Source organism: Palaemon carinicauda, chromosome 5 (genome assembly GCF_036898095.1).
Source record: "Palaemon carinicauda isolate YSFRI2023 chromosome 5, ASM3689809v2, whole genome shotgun sequence".
Lineage (NCBI taxonomy): Eukaryota > Metazoa > Arthropoda > Malacostraca > Decapoda > Palaemonidae > Palaemon > Palaemon carinicauda.
The window spans coordinates 107,007,444-107,021,163 of record NC_090729.1 but is presented as its reverse complement, the minus strand read 5'-3'; positions in this window follow the sequence as shown (position 1 = coordinate 107,021,163).

Sequence of the window (13,720 nt, the reverse complement as noted above, 5' to 3'; positions counted from 1 at the left end):
ATATATATATATATATATATATATATATATATATATATATGTGTGTGTGTGTGTGTGTGTGTGTATTCAAGAACTGTTAGTATGATTTTAAAGCATGTTCATGCATACTGCATATCTCTAAATTGGAAATAGTGTGTTTTATACATTTTCCCCCTCGAAAGCTGAAACTAATCTCGCTGGCTGCTTCTATTTTATTCATGCTGAATTTTATAATTTCCATTTCATTATTATTATTATCATTATTATTGTTATATTATTAATACATGGCTATCTGCAATTCCTGTCGGAAAAGGAGAAAGCAGAAACATAACACAGGCACACATACAAACATGCTCGCACACACACACACACACACACACACATATATATATATATATATATATGTGTGTGTGTGTGTGTGTGCGTGCGCACGTCTGTCTCTCTGTCTGTATGTGTGTCTATGTGTGTCCCAATTAGATTAGCAGAAAAAAATTCGGAGTATATATATATATATATATATATATATATATATATATATATATATATATATATATATATGTGTGTGTGTGTGTGTGTGTGTGTGTCCCAGTTAGATTAGCCAAAAAAAAATTCGGAGTATTCATTCATTATCATATTTTCTAGTAAATCCATATAATATTAATAACTAAATTTGAAGTACTTGAAATTTCCTGTCCTACTACAAAAAAAAATTAATATTGCGGCCATTCATATTAATAAGAAAGCAAAAAATGTGGTCCGTCTCAAAAATAAAATATATAAATTGCGAAATTTACAATCTTGTTTTCAATGGTCATCTAATCTTGCTTTCTGGAACGAATTCCAGTTATTATCACTGACAGTAAGTGGACGTTAACACCAGACGTTCATGAGGCTAATACTTATATTTTCAGCAGTTCTTACAGTCAGCGCTAAAGACTTGTTGTTAAAATGCAAAACCGAAAATTTTCTTAACCCTTTTACCCCCACCATAAGGTTAAATTTCGAGCACATTTTGCTATATATTTTTTTTTAAATTGCTCTAACAGGCTTGGTCTCATTCTTTTGGAAAATGCCTGAAGTTTCTCATAGAATTATCAAAAATATATAAAAACATGTAATTAACAGTGTTTTGCAAGAACGTACCGGTACGTCCTTTGGGGGTGAAAGGGTCTATTATTCATAGTAAGTTAAAGACCTCACGTTACAAGCACCTTTGAGATAAACAAAAATGAAATTTGTGGCCGGGAATGTGTTCACAAACAAACACACACGCACAAACACACACACACACACACACAAAGAAACACACAAACAGGGGGGAAAACATAACCTCCTTCCAACTTCGTTGGCGGAGATAAAAAAAAGAAAGAGACAAATTGGCTTTTTGAAATAAACAAAAATGAAATTGTGGCCTGGAATGTGTTCACAAACAAACACACACACACACACACACACACACACAAAGAAACACACAAACAGGGGGGAAAACATAACCTCCTTCCAACTTCGCTGGCGGAGGTAAAAAAAGAAAGAGACAAATTGGCTTTAAGAATTTTTTTCATAATGTCATTTGAACTGTACCATGAAGAATAACACTTAATAAACTGCCTGTTTGGAATTATCTGAACTAAAAATCATATATTTTCCAAACTTTATGGAATATCTATAAATTAAAGATAAGTATGTGCCTTATGTGATTAGTTTTTTATACTTTTATTAGGTTTTTTATTATAATCTGACCTTTTTGATTTCTTATAGTTATAATATCTTAATAATACATTTGAATTAGTTTCCAAAGCGCATTTGGTCGCAATTAATCATCATTTTATGTTTCGTCTTTTATCATAATAATTTCTTGATTGATTATTCTTTCTACTTTCAAAAATACCTTATACATTTTTTCCACATTTTCCTGACATTTAATTTTTTTCATTTTTTTTCATTTTTATATTTTATATTTTTATGTTTTTATATATTTTTTTTATTTTTTATATCTTATATTCTATATTTCTATATTCTATAATTTTTATATTTTTATATTTCATATTTTATATTTTTGTATTTTTATATTTTTATATTTTTTTTTATTTTTATATTTTCTAATTTATATTTTATACTTCATTTGTCATATTCTATAGAAAAAAAAATTGTTCTTTCTATTTCATCAGAAGATTCGTATTCTTCACGCGTTTTCAAATGTCTCTTCACTTTTCCAATTTGGTATAATTCAAGTTCTCATCTCAAGTCAATTTCTTCGTATAGGTTTTATTTACAGAGAACTTGCCTTTCTTCTTTCTAGTTTAAAGGCCGCTCATGAATGGCAGGGACAAGGGACAGTGACATTGTCCTATCAAGTAGGACAATGCCCTAGAGACTGACCATATATACATATGACCAGCGCCCCAGCCACCTCTCCACCCAAGCTAGGACCAAGGAGAGCCAGGAAATGCTGTTGATGACTCAGTAGATAGACCTATAGGCTCCTTCAAACTCCCCATCCTTAGCTCACAAAGATAGTGAGATTGCACGGACCAAACAAACTAACGAGTTTGAACGGGACTCAAACCCCAGTCTGGCGTTCACCAGTCAGGGACGTTACCGCATCGGCCACCACAACCGTATAGGGGCGATGAAAGAAAAGAAATTGGATTAAGCTGGACACGGTTCCTCTTTCGGCCCTTAATTGGCCAAATCTTTGGCCTTGGAGACACTAAATCCTCCGCTCTTTCGGGATTGCGAACTTGCTTCTGAATCTTTGTTCTTCGTTCACTTCACTGCCATTTTCGGTCAGGGAGATGGCTATTCTGGGGGATACTTCTAGTGGAAAATTGAACTAAAGATTATAGAAGTGAAACACCTCAAGATAAATTTCTTTTCCAGCCACTGCAGATGCCACAGCGTTAACTAAGAAGTTAATTTCGTAATGTCGGTTTGAGGGTGAAGTTTTCACGAAATAAATTCGGAGGGTTGAGATTTGGGAGGCAATAAAATCCAGCAATATATCCCCTTTCCTTAGATTATCACTTAGGCTGGAAGTGATTTTTAGAACTTACATTTTTCGGCTATAAGTATTTTGTATTATTATTATTATTATTATTATTATTATTATTATTATTATTATTACTTGCTAAGCTACAGCCCTAGTTGGAAAAGCAGGATGCTATAAGCTCAAGAGCTCCAGCAAGGAAAATATCCCAGTGAGGAAAGGAAATAAGGAAATAAATAAACTACAAGAAAAGTAATAAACAAATTAGATATTTTAAGAACAGTAACAACATTAATGTAAATCTTTTATTTATAAACTATAAAAACGTCAAAAAAAAAAAAAAAAAAAAAAAAACAGAGTTCTCTTGCTGGAGGGTACACTCGGGTACACTATTTTATCTAATTTCTCTTCCTCTTGTTTTGTTAAAGTTTTTATAGTTTATTTGGGAAGTATTTATTTTAATGTTTGGTACTGTTTTTGAAATATTGTATTTTTCCTTGTTTCCTTTCCTCACTGGGCTATTTTCCCTTTTAGGGGCCCCTGGGCTTATAGCATCCTGCTTTTCCAACTAAGGTTGTAGCTTAGCAAATAATAATAATAATAATAATAATAATAATAATGAATGATGATTCCAACCATAAATAATGACTCATATTATTATTATTATTATTATTATTATTATTATTATTATTACTATCCAAGCTACAACCCTAGTTGGAAAAGCAAGATGCTATAAGTCATATAGGCCTATAGCCAGAAAGAAGCCGTATCGGCATAAGGCCAACAATCAATACAGATATACATCTCTATTTACTTCACACTCTGGCAGTTGTAAAGGCTTAAAGGCCGCCAATGAATGACAGAGGCAAGGGACAGTGATATTGCCCTATCAAGCAGAACAATACCTAGAGACTGACCATATATACGTATAATCAGCGCTCAAGCCCCCTCTCCACCCAAGCTAGAATCAAGGAGGGCCAGGCAATGGGTGTTGATACGCAGCAGTTAGACCTATAGGCTCCCTCAAACCCCCATCTTTAGCTCACAAGGAGGGTAAGGTTTTAGCGATCAAAGAAACTAACGAGTTCGAGCGGGACTCGAACCCCAGTCCGTCGATCACCAGGCAAGGACGTTACCAATAGGCCACCACTCATCGTACCTTTGCATCAGTGGAGCATTCTGAAGGCTTCTCAATCCTGTTTTTGTATCAATAATCCAGAGAAATTATAATCCTAACCACTTTGGCAGATTTGCGTTTATGTTGTAAACTTGTCTTATTCTAACCATTTTAACCAGTTCATTCAAACGGATTTTATTTTATAGTTATTGTTTGTAAGTTAGTTTTATCGGGAGTATATAACTTAAAATCTAAATTGTATATTTAATCTATGTCGTCATAATCTTTGGCTGGTAATTTTATATGTAGTTAAATTCAAGTGTTTAAATTTCCATGGATTTTATTCATATTCAGTTTTATTCAAGTCAGAGAAAAACTTCTTCAAGTGCCATATGAACATTTTATTCATTTTAAAAAATCAATAATTACCTTAAAAATAATTTGGATGGACATTTCTATATTCTAAGTAATTGCATTTAATTTTACTAGGTCTTGTATTCACATGGCATCTGTTACATTTACGAACGCGTTTAATCAAAGCAAATAACAATATAAAGATACAAATAAGAAATTACATAAAAATGTATGGGAACCATGGACCGAAAATCTGAGCATATAATAAATTCCATCAAGTAACTGTGAAGCAGCAAATTCCCATTCCAACCCTTTCTCTCTCATTAATCTTTCTTTTCCCGAAGCGTCCATTTGTCTCCCTTCGTGCTCGGTTAGTCAATAGTAAACATCTTAATTAATTGCTCGGGTTCTTTTGTCCTTGAAATCGTTTTAATGGTTTCCTTAGAGTGCGTGGTGGCGGAGGGTTTGAAACAGGCATGTAAATTACCGGGAATGTCATCAGAAGTTTCATAATTGCCTCCGGCCAGAAAACTTGGAGAACTTTCTTCTTAGTCTTCGTCTTCTTCCTCTTCTTCTTCTTCTTCTTCTTCTTAGAACATAAGCTCGTTGCAACTCAAAGAGCTGTGGAAACAATAATGATGGGAATAACGCTAAGAGACAGAAAAAGAGCAACTTGGAAAAGAGAACCAAGAATAACACTAAGAGACAGAAAAAGAGCAACTGGGAAAAGAGAACCAAGAATAACACTAAGAGACAGAAAAAGAGCAACATGGATAAAAGAACAAAAAATAACACTAAGAGACAGAAAAAGAGCAACTGGGAAAAGAGAACCAAGAATAACACTAAGAGACAGAAAAAGAGCAACATGGATACAAGAACAAAAAATAACACTAAGAGACAGAAAAAGAGCAACTTGGAAAAGAGAACCAAGAATAACACTAAGAGACAGAAAAAGAGCAACATGGATACAAGAACAAAAAATAACACTAAGAGACAGAAAAAGAGCAACATGGATAAAATAACAAAAAATAACACTAAGAGACAGAAAAAGAGCAACATGGATACAAGAACAAAAAATAACACTAAGAGACAGAAAAAGAGCAACATGGATACAAGAACAAAAAATAACACTAAGAGACAGAAAAAGAGCAACATGGATACGAGAACAAAAAATAACACTAAGAGACAGAAAAAGAGCCACATGGATACAAGAACAAAAAATAACACTAAGAGACAGAAAAAGAGCCACATGGATACAAGAACAAAAAATAACACTAAGAGACAGAAAAAGAGCCACATGGATACAAGAACAAAAAATAACACTAAGAGACAGAAAAAGAGCAACATGGATACAAGAACAAAAAATAACACTAAGAGACAGAAAAAGAGCCACATGGATACAAGAACAAAAAATAACACTAAGAGACAGAAAAAGAGCCACATGGATACAAGAACAAAAAATAACACTAAGAGACAGAAAAAGAGCCACATGGATACAAGAACAAAAAATAACACTAAGAGACAGAAAAAGAGCAACATGGATACGAGAACAAAAAATAACACTAAGAGACAGAAAAAGAGCCACATGGATACAAGAACAAAAAATAACACTAAGAGACAGAAAAAGAGCCACATGGATACAAGAACAAAAAATAACACTAAGAGACAGAAAAAGAGCCACATGGATACAAGAACAAAAAATAACACTAAGAGACAGAAAAAGAGCAACATGGATACAAGAACAAAAAATAACACTAAGAGACAGAAAAAGAGCAACATGGATACAAGAACAAAAAATAACACTAAGAGACAGAAAAAGAGCCACATGGATACAAGAACAAAAAATAACACTAAGAGACAGAAAAAGAGCCACATGGATACAAGAACAAAAAATAACACTAAGAGACAGAAAAAGAGCAACATGGATACAAGAACAAAAAATAACACTAAGAGACAGAAAAAGAGCAACATGGATACAAGAACAAAAAATAACACTAAGAGACAGAAAAAGAGCCACATGGATACAAGAACAAAAAATAACACTAAGAGACAGAAAAAGAGCAACATGGATACAAGAACAAAAAATAACACTAAGAGACAGAAAAAGAGCAACATGGATACGAGAACAAAAAATAACACTAAGAGACAGAAAAAGAGCAACATGGATACAAGAACAAAAAATAACACTAAGAGACAGAAAAAGAGCAACATGGATACAAGAACAAAAAATAACACTAAGAGACAGAAAAAGAGCAACATGGATACGAGAACAAAAAATAACACTAAGAGACAGAAAAAGAGCCACATGGATACAAGAACAAAAAATAACACTAAGAGACAGAAAAAGAGCAACATGGATACGAGAACAAAAAATAACACTAAGAGACAGAAAAAGAGCAACATGGATACAAGAACAAAAAATAACACTAAGAGACAGAAAAAGAGCAACATGGATAAAATAACAAAAAATAACACTAAGAGACAGAAAAAGAGCAACATGGATACAAGAACAAAAAATAACACTAAGAGACAGAAAAAGAGCAACATGGATACGAGAACAAAAAATAACACTAAGAGACAGAAAAAGAGCAACTGGGAAAAGAGAACCAAGAATAACACTAAGAGACAGAAAAAGAGCAACATGGATACGAGAACAAAAAATAACACTAAGAGACAGAAAAAGAGCAACATGGATACAAGAACAAAAAATAACACTAAGAGACAGAAAAAGAGCAACATGGATACGAGAACAAAAAATAACACTAAGAGACAGAAAAAGAGCAACTTGGAAAAGAGAACCAAGAATAACACTAAGAGACAGAAAAAGAGCAACATGGATACAAGAACAAAAAATAACACTAAGAGACAGAAAAAGAGCCACATGGATACAAGAACAAAAAATAACACTAAGAGACAGAAAAAGAGCAACATGGATACAAGAACAAAAAATAACACTAAGAGACAGAAAAAGAGCAACATGGATACAAGAACAAAAAATAACACTAAGAGACAGAAAAAGAGCCACATGGATACAAGAACAAAAAATAACACTAAGAGACAGAAAAAGAGCAACATGGATACAAGAACAAAAAATAACACTAAGAGACAGAAAAAGAGCAACATGGATACGAGAACAAAAAATAACACTAAGAGACAGAAAAAGAGCAACATGGATACAAGAACAAAAAATAACACTAAGAGACAGAAAAAGAGCAACATGGATACGAGAACAAAAAATAACACTAAGAGACAGAAAAAGAGCAACTTGGAAAAGAGAACCAAGAATAACACTAAGAGACAGAAAAAGAGCAACATGGATACAGGAACAAAAAATAACACTAAGAGACAGAAAAAGAGCCACATGGATACAAGAACAAAAAATAACACTAAGAGACAGAAAAAGAGCAACATGGATACAAGAACAAAAAATAACACTAAGAGACAGAAAAAGAGCAACATGGATACAAGAACAAAAAATAACACTAAGAGACAGAAAAAGAGCCACATGGATACAAGAACAAAAAATAACACTAAGAGACAGAAAAAGAGCCACATGGATACAAGAACAAAAAATAACACTAAGAGACAGAAAAAGAGCCACATGGATACAAGAACAAAAAATAACACTAAGAGACAGAAAAAGAGCAACATGGATACAAGAACAAAAAATAACACTAAGAGACAGAAAAAGAGCAACATGGATACAAGAACAAAAAATAACACTAAGAGACAGAAAAAGAGCCACATGGATACAAGAACAAAAAATAACACTAAGAGACAGAAAAAGAGCAACATGGATACAAGAACAAAAAATAACACTAAGAGACAGAAAAAGAGCAACATGGATACGAGAACAAAAAATAACACTAAGAGACAGAAAAAGAGCAACATGGATACGAGAACAAAAAATAACACTAAGAGACAGAAAAAGAGCCACATGGATACAAGAACAAAAAATAACACTAAGAGACAGAAAAAGAGCAACATGGATACAAGAACAAAAAATAACACTAAGAGACAGAAAAAGAGCAACATGGATACGAGAACAAAAAATAACACTAAGAGACAGAAAAAGAGCAACATGGATACAAGAACAAAAAATAACACTAAGAGACAGAAAAAGAGCAACATGGATACGAGAACAAAAAATAACACTAAGAGACAGAAAAAGAGCAACTGGGAAAAGAGAACCAAGAATAACACTAAGAGACAGAAAAAGAGCAACATGGATACGAGAACAAAAAATAACACTAAGAGACAGAAAAAGAGCAACTTGGAAAAGAGAACCAAGAATAACACTAAGAGACAGAAAAAGAGCAACATGGATACGAGAACAAAAAATAACACTAAGAGACAGAAAAAGAGCAACATGGATAAAATAACAAAAAATAACACTAAGAGACAGAAAAAGAGCAACATGGATACAAGAACAAAAAATAACACTAAGAGACAGAAAAAGAGCAACTTGGAAAAGAGAACCAAGAATAACACTAAGAGACAGAAAAAGAGCAACATGGATACAAGAACAAAAAATAACACTAAGAGGCAGAAAAAGAGCAACATGGATAAAAGAACAAAAAATAACACTAAGAGACAGAAAAAGAGCAACATGGATACAAGAACAAAAAATAACACTAAGAGACAGAAAAAGAGCAACATGGATACGAGAACAAAAAATAACACTAAGAGACAGAAAAAGAGCAACATGGATACAAGAACAAAAAATAACACTAAGAGACAGAAAAAGAGCAACATGGATACAAGAACAAAAGATAACACTAAGAGACAGAAAAAGAGCAACATGGATACAAGAACAAAAAATAACACTAAGAGACAGAAAAAGAGCAACATGGATAAAATAACAAAAAATAACACTAAGAGACAGAAAAAGAGCAACATGGATACAAGAACAAAAAATAACACTAAGAGACAGAAAAAGAGCAACATGGATACGAGAACAAAAAATAACACTAAGAGACAGAAAAAGAGCAACATGGATAAAATAACAAAAAATAACACTAAGAGACAGAAAAAGAGCAACATGGATACAAGAACAAAAAATAACACTAAGAGACAGAAAAAGAGCAACATGGATAAAATAACAAAAAATAACACTAAGAGACAGAAAAAGAGCAACATGGATACAAGAACAAAAAATAACACTAAGAGACAGAAAAAGAGCAACATGGATAAAATAACAAAAAATAACACTAAGAGACAGAAAAAGAGCAACATGGATACAAGAACAAAAGATAACACTAAGAGACAGAAAAAGAGCAACATGGATACGAGAACAAAAAATAACACTAAGAGACAGAAAAAGAGCAACATGGATAAAATAACAAAAAATAACACTAAGAGACAGAAAAAGAGCAACATGGATACAAGAACAAAAAATAACACTAAGAGACAGAAAAAGAGCAACTTGGAAAAGAGAACCAAGAATAACACTAAGAGACAGAAAAAGAGCAACATGGATACAAGAACAAAAAATAACACTAAGAGGCAGAAAAAGAGCAACATGGATAAAAGAACAAAAAATAACACTAAGAGACAGAAAAAGAGCAACATGGATACAAGAACAAAAAATAACACTAAGAGACAGAAAAAGAGCAACATGGATACGAGAACAAAAAATAACACTAAGAGACAGAAAAAGAGCAACATGGATACAAGAACAAAAAATAACACTAAGAGACAGAAAAAGAGCAACATGGATACAAGAACAAAAGATAACACTAAGAGACAGAAAAAGAGCAACATGGATACAAGAACAAAAAATAACACTAAGAGACAGAAAAAGAGCAACATGGATACAAGAACAAAAAATAACACTAAGAGACAGAAAAAGAGCAACTTGGAAAAGAGAACCAAGAATAACACTAAGAGACAGAAAAAGAGCAACATGGATACAAGAACAAAAAATAACACTAAGAGACAGCTAAAGAGCAACATGGATACAAGAACAAAAAATAACACTAAGCGACAGAAAAAGAGCAACATGGATACAAGAACAAAAAATAACACTAAGAGACAGAAAAAGAGAAACATGGATACGAGAACAAACCAAAGTAAAAAATATTCTAACATGTAAGAAAAAGAAATGGACATGGGCAGGCCATATAATGAGAAGGACAGATAATAGATGGACATTAAAAATAACAGAATGGGTCCCTTGAAATTGTAAAAGAAGTAGAGGAAGGAAGAGAAGACGATGGGTGACGAACTAAGAAAGTTTGCCGGTGTGGACTGGCCCAGAAAGACCATAAACAGACGCAAATGGAAGGACATGTCAGAGGCCTTTGTTCTTCAGTGGACTAGTGACGGCTGATGATGATGATATTATATATATATATATATATATATATATATATATATATATATATATATGCATAAAATGATATAAAATACACATTTCCTTAATCAGTAATACGTTGAAGCACTTGGTACCTGGTCTTTCACTTTCCTGTTTCTTGTGGACATGTCTGAAGCCTTTGTTCTGCAATGGACTAGTAACGGCTGGTGATGACGATGATAATATGAGATCGTTAAACCAATACAGGATAAAGTTCCTACTGGTTCAGAAATCTCCGAATAGAACATCAGTTTTCTCCCACGAAGGTAAAGAATTACAGTATTCGATTTTCAACTATCAGAACTAGCACCAAAATACTGGCAGAATACTGTAGTTCTCATCTATTTTAATAACAAGCAAATTTCTTTGGGAAATATGTCAGGAGCAATATTCTTTGAATCTTTATTTTAAAAGTTCAAACTCGCAGCAAATGTCTTTATGTTGAACAGGCCTACATAAGTCCTTTTGTAGTTTATATATCAAATATCTGTATTAATGTTGTTAATGTTTTTAAAATATTTTATTTTAATTTTTCATAACTTCTTATATCGTTTATTTATTCCCTCATTTCCTTTGCTCACTGGGCTATTTTTCCCTCTTGGAGCCCTTGGGCTTATAGCATCCTGCTTTTCCAACTAGGGTTGTTGCTTAGGTATTATTAATGATAATAATAATAATAATAATAATAATAATAATAATAATAATAGTCAGTCATCTTAACCCTGAAGGAAGAAGGGAACATGTAACCCATTAAGAACGAGAATTATCTATTGGCTTTAAAAGCACCATATTTGCAGAAAATACTTTATTTTGGTCTACTATCAACATAAAATCATGACCATAAAAAAATTCCTTTCTTAAGTATGATTTATTTGATGGCAGCTTTTGCTGCCACTAGGCACTTGAATGAACAAAATCTTTCCATTCTAGACATAACATATCTTTTTTTTTAACAAACATAAGTATTTTAAGCATCCCTTTATCATACTTAGTAATTATCATTACTAATCATGCCTTTTATGAAAAGAACTGCAAATTCTATCTGAATTATAGTGCATAAAAAATTCAATCCTATAGCATATCTTACTGCCACTAGCCACTTTGAATGCACAAAATCTTTGTTTTTGACATACAATATAATTTTACATTAAACCTAGGTATTTCAAACATAACTTCATTATCTCTAGTAATTATCATCACTAATCTGGCCCATTACCATAAAAACTCCAAATTCTTACTGATTCATAATATAAAAGAAAAAAATACCTAAACATATTGCATGGGTTGCATATCCACACTGTTCTATTTTTCTTGTACAAAGGTTATCCCTAGATAGCTTCAAATGATTTCAGTCTGTTGTTCATTATACACTACTGTACTGAGGTATTTTATGATAGGGCAACATGCATTCTGGATGAAGAGGTACAGAACACATATTGCAAATGTATTTTGTGTGTCGAGAACATTCGCGGCATCTTGAGTGACGCTGGTCTCCTTTCTTGGTCCAGTGCTGCTCACCATTGTACAGCACGGAATCCTTTGCAATTCCAGAAGACAGTCTCTTAGGTCCAGGAGATGTATGAGGAGCACCATATTGCTTCATTATGGCAATTACAAAATGCCAGATGAAGTCTTTCAATGGGACTATATTTCCCAGTTTGCGATAAAGCATCCATGAATTGACAACTTGAGCATTGATGCTCCAAGCAAAGATTAGCCACCACCATTTTCTTGAACGAATTCGAGTTCTATAGGCCGATAGTTGTTGATCAAATATATCAACACCACCCATCTGTTTATTATACACCTGGATGGAATTGGGCATATCAACCTCAATATGCTTTTTCTCAAGTTTGCTCCATCGCCCTGTTTTTTGTACTTGAAGCATTCTTACTTTGAAGCCACAGCAGCTACCTTCCATTTTACTACTGATGTGCTACCAGTAAGTGCCTCTTCCATGTACCCACTATATTTTTTCTTCTCCTTTTCCTTCTTTTCCATTAGTGGGGCACCATGAAGACGATCCTCTCTTAGTGTGCCAGTACCTCCTATTCCTTGATTTGCTAAATTTTCCAGCAATGGTTATGAGGTGAAGAGATTCTCAAACACTGCATGCTGGCCAGCCTGTAAATTGATCTCATTAGACATCTCTACTACGACATTTGGACCTTAGCCCAGTCCTATATCAGGGAATTTAGTGTCAGACCCGCAATAGGGCTCACAATAGAGAAGAGATCCGTCTGAAGTACATGCAGCCCAAACTTTGAAACCCAATCTTACTGGTTTCGCTCTTATAAACTGCTTAGCCCGGTGTTTTCCATAATAAGGGATCATAATTTCATCTATGCTATGGAATTATTGCTGAAGCTGAAGATTGCTGACATTATTGACGTGCTGGGAAAGTGGATTTACCTGAAAATTTAGAATGCCATAATAAAGATAAGGTTTTACTGGTCAATATATTTCAGTTCTTCAGTATATCGTACAAAAGAGGAGAAATAAATCGACAAACATAATTTATGTGATAAATCATCAAAACCATAATATGAGATTATAGTATAAAAAGAAACATAACTTTTACCTTGTAAAACCGGTCGTCGGTCATTTTCATGTTGTCAGCAAAATGAAGACTTCTAAGAATTTTATCAAATGTATATCTCCTAATGCTTTCAGAAACCCAGTTATTGAATACATCAGGAGTTTCAGACCAGTACATTCTTCGGTAGGGAAGTTTGTTGTAGCCAGAAAGTATAGGAATCGAAAGAAAAATCTTCACATTTTGTGGTGTGATGTGGTCTTTAGAGAACGACTTTTGTTCTGCATATGTTGTGCTCTGATGATAAAGTTCTTCAATCTATTGTTCAGTTCAGAAAAGATTTATGCTGTCGACATGGTTATTTACTTTTTCTTTCAATTTGTCAATTGCGAC